This window comes from Leopardus geoffroyi, chromosome C3, assembly GCF_018350155.1.
Source record: "Leopardus geoffroyi isolate Oge1 chromosome C3, O.geoffroyi_Oge1_pat1.0, whole genome shotgun sequence".
Lineage (NCBI taxonomy): Eukaryota > Metazoa > Chordata > Mammalia > Carnivora > Felidae > Leopardus > Leopardus geoffroyi.
The window spans coordinates 33,007,318-33,015,720 of NC_059338.1; the positions used below are offsets into that span (position 1 = coordinate 33,007,318).

Consider the following 8,403-nt stretch of genomic DNA (forward strand, 5'->3'; position numbering starts at 1 on the left):
CCTTTTTAAAAAAATTTTTTTTAATTTATTTTTGAAAGAGAGACAGTGTGAGCAGGGGAGGAGCAGAGAGAGAGGGAGACAAAGAATCCGAAACAGGCTCCAGGCTCCAAGCTGTCCACACAGAATCAATCATAACTTTAAGCAAAGTGAACTATGCCCACCCAGGAATGTTTGGTCGATGTGGATTTCCATAGTGCTCTGTGAGCAGAGGGCAACTGCTACTTACTCGACACCTGCCATATGCAGTGTCAAGGCAAGGTGATTTTACATACGTTCTTGTGTTTCATTCTAACTCCTTTAAGGTACATTGACTTGTCTGTGTCCCATAGCTCTTCAATGACTGTGTTTCTTCGATTCCTATCACCACCTATTCCTGTCCTTTTGCCAATCCACTTTTCCATAGTGCCTTTGCCTATATGACATTAGACTAATACCTTTGGTATCTTAGTCATCTATATTTGCTGCAAAGGATTAACATACAAAGCCAAACCAGTGGTTTAAAACTTGCTAAAACTTTTCCAAATTTTATTTCATAACTCCAATCAAATTCATATATTCATCTGCAATACACCCGGATCACTTCCTCGTGCTTCAGAAATACATTATATGCCATTATTTTAAATTCTGAAGCTCCTCTTATAAATTGTAGCCCAAATAAAGAAATCGTGGTACATACAAGAATGTGTTTCAATAGTTTAGATATCATTTCAAATTCAACTAGTGACTTTTGGGTGATTTATTTGTATTACCTTAATATTACTTAACAACATGATTTTTATTGCAGTTTATCACTGCTCCTGATATAGACAAACATGATTTGGTCTACGTCTGCATGATGCCAAAGTAGTCGGATGAAATGTGGTAAATACAGCCAGTCATCCAGATGTTTTTGTATTTCCAGATGCTGGCTTCATAGATAAAACATCTGGATAACTATGATTTTGATTTTTCACTTGGATGCTTACTGTCACATGCTTATAGCCTTTCAATATACAATTAATCAACATTCAAAACATACCTGTACTTGTAGTCCATTCCACCTGAAAACATTCATTTTATGCCTAGTGTTTTTAAGTAGTGCACCATGTTATTATAACTATATGTAGCAACAGCAATTGAATACAGTTACAGTGAGCAGCACTTCTATGGCTGATTGTCTAAGAAACAGAAAATTCATAATTCTAAAATTCTTTCACAAAAATTCATCCAGGAACCAAACCAATGGTTGGAGTTCATTAATAGTTAGTAATATGAAACATAAGAAAATAGAAAGGGTATGAAAAAAAAAAAAAAAACAGGGTAAGGAGAACTCGCACCCAAAGAAGAAAAAGTATAAGACAGGAAAAAAAAAATCCCCTGATGTCATTAGCTTTGGTGACTCACCAAAACTAATACTGTGCTAAAATCCAGAGGCTTCCCTACATAAATACAGGTGACCTAAGGTGTCATTAATTCCTGACAGTCAGGGACAGTTTCACTCTGAACTACTCAATCTGCACAAACTGTCAAAAGTTCAGAAAAACCAAGTATTTAACTAATATTGGCAACAACAGCAGTATCTGCTTTCAAATAAGATCACATTCTGAGGTACTTCAACACAGGGTGTAGAACCTCAACAGAGGAATGTGTGTGTTGGGAGAGGTCACAATTCAAACCTAACAGACTCCTTCTTGGTTTGCTTTTCTGTCACCATCTCGAAGTTCTTAATGACTTTTGAACTAGAGGCCCCACATTTTTATTTTACAGCAGAACCCATGAACTATGTAGCCTTTCTGCATATAAGCCCTTAATTCCCATTTAAACTTTTTATAACTGATATACGTAGAATGAGTTCTTTTTTTCCTGACCAAAACCCAATTGATACACACACCCGAGAGAGGAAAGATTTGAGTAGAATATTCAAACAAGCAGACTGTTCAGTTTTGGGTCCAGCCCTCAGGCACATAGTTAAAGATACAGCAAAAATGGGGGTGCCTGGGTGGCTCAGTCGGTTGAGCGTCCAACTTCGGCTCAGTTCATGACCTCACTGTCAGTGAGCGCGAACCCCACGTCAGGCTCTGTGCTGACAGCTCAGAGCCTGGAGCCTGCTTCGGATTCTATGTCTCCCTCTCTCTCTGCCCCTCCCCCACACTCTCTCTCTCTCTCTCAAAAATAAAATAAAAACATTAAAAAAAAGATGTAGCAAAAACGAAGCTGGTGCAGAAGTTCCACACTCTTCAGTCTTGCCATAGGCGAGCTGGGAATTCGGTATCACCCCAGATAGGTGTTGGGATCCCAGGAGAGAAGCTGTCTCCACTTCCCTTACAGAACTTTGGAAAGACATCAGGACACACATAATTCCCAAGCCACTGTTGTACAGGATGGTAGAACAGAGAAAACTACACAGGACCTGGGTAGGTGGAAATTAAATGGCTTTAAAGAGAATACTTATTGAAGCAAGCAAGGCAGCCAAATGCGCTCTCCAATTAGTCCAACACATACTCTTTGTATCAAGTTGAGTTAGGGAGTTATAAAAATTGTACCTGCTATTATTACTTCCCTTCTTCTTCTTTTCCTTTGCCATTCATCATGGAAGAGTAGAAAGAACGTGGATTTTGTAGACAGACCACTTAGGACTAAGCTCTGCTCTGCCACGGCTAATACCAAGGTTGGATTATAGTAAATGCTCCATGAATGGTAGGTATTACCTATAATCTATTTGTTCTTTCCTATTACTTCTTCAATTCCTCTGGGTAGACAGAATGGTAAACATTTTGAAGTCTTTGGAAACAAACATATCCCTGGAAGGGAATTTGGAATAACTTCAGACTCAGTTAAAACAAATACAGATGGCATACTGAGAGTATAGGAGCTAGAGATGCACAAATTTGGAGCAGTCACTATACTGAATACGATTTTAAAAGGGGTGGGGGGTACAATGGACATATAAGTAGGTAGTGAGCAATAGTAAATATATAGCCCAAATTTGGTAGTAAATATTGGGATGGATCAATAGAGTTTAAATTAGGACGAAAGAAAGTAGGCAATAGGGGGGTTTTCCGGGACTGGAAAACTGCAACATAACAATTGCAGGTCAAGCACGAGAAGGTTTAGAGAACAATACAGGCACATCAGTAGAAGAGCTCTCCACAAAGTCTAGGCCTATAAGGAGATATCGAGATAGAGAAGGAGATTTTGGACAGGAGGAGTATGGAGAAGCCAGATGGCTAATATTCTGCTAAAGATGAGGTAAGAATCCAACCGAAGCAAAGACATCAGAAGCGCAGGTTGTAGTGAGAACTTTGGTGGTAAAGTAGTTTTGGATGATGAGAGGGACTAACTTGAAGCTGCATCGGCATGTCGCTGTGGCAAATAGATGGAGGTCACTGAAAACAGGAAGCTCAAGAAATTCTAAAAGCATATGGGCCATCAAATACTCCAGCAGCTCCTAACTGGATTTGGATAAATTGAAAACTTCTCATCGTGGCATCAAAAAATCTTTGTAATACTTACAGTTTCATTTCCTATCACGAATCTGTAATCACTCTATGTGCCAATCTTATCAGATCATTTTCTTTTTCTCAAACCCACCATATCCCCCTACCCTCTAAGAGTTTGACATACTGATCCTTTCTCTCTCTCTCTCTTTTTCTCTCTCTCTCTCCCTCTCTCCCTCTCCTTCTCTCTTTAGGTTCTTTCTTATTTGTCCATCTGATGAAGTCATCCTTTAAGACTTATGTGAAATGTCCCACCTTCAGTGAAGTCTCCCCTGATTTCCTTACTGGTTCCACCCTCTTGTGTTTTCATAGCACTTACAGCATTATATTTTATTATTTGGTACTTTCTTATCTCCAACAACTGCTTTAAAGACAAGGATCCTTGCTTTGATATTCATAGTAACAACTGACATTTTTTGAGAGCTTATTTCACATCAGGTACTGTGCTCAGCATTTTATGTACCTTATTTTATTTTGTGTGATCTTCAAAAAATTATCCATGAGGTACTACCATTATGCTCATTTTCTTCAGGATGAAACCGAAGCACAGAGAAGTTAAGAAACTGATGCAGACCAACAGGCTAGAGAGTGGTAGGGCCAGGATTAGATTACAGGCAGTCTGAATTCAGAGCCTGTGCTATTGGCCATGAGGCTACACCACAGCCCCGTACATTATGTTTTTCAAGGATGTACATCCTCGGTGTGTAGAAACACCTGCCCCGTGACAGGTGTTTAGCACAGTTTGCTGAATTGAACTGAATGTGAAGAAGTTGTCTGGGAAAGAGAAGTCACTGAGAATACTGAGAGTGTCCTGGAGGAGGTAATAGCTTACAAAGAAAAGAAAAGAGAAGCGTAAGTGGTAAGTGAATGATGAACCCGTGGTCTTTCAGAAGCAGGGGGTTAGTGAGAAAGCCAACCCTTCCTTCCTTGAGAATCAAGGAGAAGAAAAATCCTTTAATAAGGGTCGCATAGAAAGTGGTTTCATCAGATAAATGCCAAGTTCAAGTAAAGGCCAAGGAATTAAAGACACATTGGGAAAAAAAATAAAATGTTGTGTTTACTTGTGTTTAAGAAAAGACTATGGATGCAGAGCCTGGGTGGCTCAGCTGGTTGAACGCCTGACTTCGGCTCAAGTCATGATCTCATAGTTTGTGAGTTCAAACTCTACATCGGGCTCTGTGCGGACAGCTCAGATCCTGGAGCCTGCTTTGGATTCTGTATCTCCCTCTCTCTGCCCCTCCCCTGCTCATGCTCTGTTTCTCTCTCTCTCCCAAAAGTAAATAAACATTAAAAATAATAATAATAATAAAGACTATGGAAGCAGGGGCCATTCTAATGAATTTCAGGAAGCTTTTCCTGTGACATTTTCACATAAACTATACGTTAGCAGTCTAACCCTAGGCCAGATTGCTCTTCTGAACCCAACTATCTATAGGTTGTCTTCTCCACGTATCCCAACAGACATCATTCTACAATTCCAAATAAAACTCTCTCTCCTCAATCCACCCTCTCTCATCCCTGCCAAACTTCTTCTCTCAGTGAATGATATTATCTCCAAATAACCCAAGCCAGATTTCTAGGAGTTACCATTATCTTGGTATTATTTCCCACATTAGTCACCAAATCCTGTCATTTCTCCCTGGGAAACGGATCTAAAAGGCCATTGCTATTGCTACAACCTTATTCAGACCCTCAACATCTCTCTTCTTATCTTATTGCTTACTGGCCTCTCTCTTTCCAGGCATTCTCTACATTTCTGAGAGTGATCATTATAAAATACAAATTTGATTATATCATTGCCTGTGCAAAGTTTGTAAATAGCTCCTCTTGTCTCCAGGATAAAGCCTTGGAATGTGGCAGAAGATTCAAAAAGATGAGGACTCTCCTGGTACCACCTACAATGACTGTCTTGCAGCTCCACTGTCTCATGTCTTTAGGCTGCACATAGGTGCCCCCTTGCTTAAAATGCCCCATTCCTCATTCCTACTTCCTCCAGCTAATCCTAATTAGTTCTGAAAGACTGAATTTGAGCATCATGATGCCAGAAACGATACTTAACCACTTACATCTGCCTTGGGTGCCACTCCACAGTTCTTTCATAATTCCCTGTTACTTAAAAGTATGTATTATATATTTGACTGCAAATGCTTATTTGTTTATATTATCTACAAAACTGCCAAAGTGATTTTTTTTGTCCTTTAACACTAAGATCTATAGCACATAGCACATACTCTTGAATATAGAAAATGCTCAATGAATTTTAAATGAATCCTCCAGTCCTAGGTATAGATTAATTCACCCTCTCACCCGAAAGGCAATCTGGTCTGCCAGGACAGAGGTCCTCAATGCTTCTGCGAGCCTGGGCCCACTCTCAATCAAAAACCGTAAAGGCAAATTCATGGCTTTGGCAAGCGTTTAAAACAAAACGTTGTTTCTGAATGACTGTGCCCTAAACTTCTGATCAGTGTTTAGAGACTGTGCCCTCAATATGCATCTTTCAGCAATTACAAATCAATGTTAACATTCTGTGCCACGAGATAACGCACATCGTATGTTATCAGCCTGGAGCAGGTCTTGTCACTGATGTTGTCCTCGTCACTCATTACAGTGGGGAGAGAGTGCACAACACGTGCCGTGTGGCCCTGATAGACTGCTCTGAACACCTTTCTCATTATCTTCAGAGCCCAGGCTTCAGAAATAATTGTACTCTCATTTTTGGTTAGCATGCTAAGTTTCAAAGTCTCCCGAATATATTTAGTATCTAACAGGCCTCTATGCATAATATTTCCTTTTGAATAAGAATTATGTACACTGCACCTGAGTCCTTAAAGAATGATGCATTCTTACAGTTGTATCAATTACAACAATGATCAGTGCAAAGAGGTGCACTAACATTAGTTTCTATTACAGATACAGATTTATGCTACACTTTTCTCCTGTATATCACATTCACATATTTAACATCCCAGAGCAAAGAACGGAGGCCAAAGACTTCATTCTCTAATTAACAGTGTCAAACAAGCATTATATTGATTAGCAAGATGCTAATCAATGGGAAATTAAAGGCAGATTTCTTATTTTCAGTGGGAACATCTTTGGGGTTTTATCCAGTAAGATTTCTGGCTTGTGCATTTAGATAGACCTTTTCTAAGGAAACCAAAAAGTACCAAATACTTTTCACAAGACACTCACTTGAAGTAGACTTTACAAGCCTAGGATTTGCCTCTGAAAGACACCTGAATTTTTTCAATTTGGGGACTGCTCTTTTCTCCGTCATAAATTTACCATCTAGGAATTATGATGCACTTTATAATCAAGAATGTCTTGGTGTTGTACTATATTTTAGTTGCAGAAGTTTTCTTTCTTGGCCTACATGAAATCAGTGTAATTATCAGTGATTAAGTCTGATGAAATATGAAAACAGTTTCGTATTTTTACATTATTGTTTTACAATATTTATTTACTATATCTATTTTATTACTTTTATTTATAAATATTGTTAATAATTTATTATTACCAAAAGAGTCTCCTCCAGCGTCCTGGCCTCCCTCTACCCAGGGACCAGGGCTCCCTGGTCTCTCACTGGAGGATCCCCCACACCGGCCCACCCACCTGGCCAAGGCAAGGCAGTCATATTCCCAACAGATGTGCCTTCTGGGGAACAGACACTTATAGCTAGGTTAGGGATGGAATCCCATGCTTTGTTCCCTAAAGATCCCACTCCGAGGAACTGGCATCTCTCCACGGTGGTCTTTCTGCAATTCTCTGGCTACCCAGAACTGCACTGCACCAGTATGTGTAACATGGCCTTCTCTCCAGGCCTTGGGCACCTGGAGGCCTTCAGGCCTGAGGTCTATAGCCCAGTCTCACATCTGGATAGCCTCGTGCGTGGAGGGGGACGCTCCTCCCACAAGACAATCTGATACTATGGCTACAGAGAAGAAATAGTCATTCCCCATTTGGAAGTGCTGCCCGATAGGGACCCAGGCCTCTCCAGGAATGAGGGATCCCAGATATCTCTCATTCCAGGACACCAAGGCTTCAGAATTCCCAATGTGTCTGACTTCGGGGTGATAGGGTTCCTTTGCGAAGGTGCAGCCTTGGACGTTGGCAGACGCCTGGTTTTTCCCATAGAACACCGTAGGGGTCCAGCCTCTCCTGAACCTGGTCCTGGCCGGGTTCTGACCAGGGCTGGACAGGATTCCTGCTTGCTCCAGACAGCTGAGGTGGACCAATGTGCCCGATTAGCTCTCTGGCACCAAAGCCCCAGCAGCCAGGCCTATCCGGGTAGTAGGACCTCCTGGTATCTCTTGCTGGAGGACCAAGTTATTAGTGCACTGAGGTGCACTAGCACTAGTTTCTATTACAGCTATAGATTTACGCTACATTTATGTCTCTTGTTGGAGGACCCCCAAGCAAGCCTGCTCCGCCTGGTCCTGGCAAGGCAGTCGAATTCCCCCAGATCTGCCTTCAAGGGGAACAGTCATCATTAGGTTGTTTAGGACGCGGAATTAGGCAGATGTCTATTTCCTACAAGAACCCGCTGTGGTGACCTGGCCTCTCCAGACCCAGGATGGCTTTCAGATCCCTGACCTCCCTGAACCGCACCCTTGGCAAGCCCAGTACATACCCTTTCAGCAAGTCTTGAACAGCCAGGACCCTCCAGGCCTGTGCAGCTAGGGCCTGGCGCCAACCACCTGCACATCCCCGGGGGGCAGGGTTGCCCAAACCCTGTGAGTCACTCTGAGGCGGGGAGCTGCATATTGGCGACAGTCCTCATTGGGACGTGATAGGGACCCAGGCCTTTCCAAGAACCAGGGATCCCAGGCGTCTTTCATCCCAGGGTATACTGGTGCCACCAAGCACGGCTTCAGAGCTCGCGACATAACTGGCTTTCGGATGTCAGGGTTCTTTCTGAAGGTGCAGG

General features: G+C 41.8%; 1 protein-coding gene across 4 annotated transcripts in view; it reads right to left on the reverse strand.

Moving 5' to 3' along the window:
• CRB1 (crumbs cell polarity complex component 1) overlaps positions 1-8,403 on the reverse strand; it is a 208,120-nt gene that overhangs the window by 124,086 nt on the left and 75,631 nt on the right. The window lies entirely within an intron of this gene.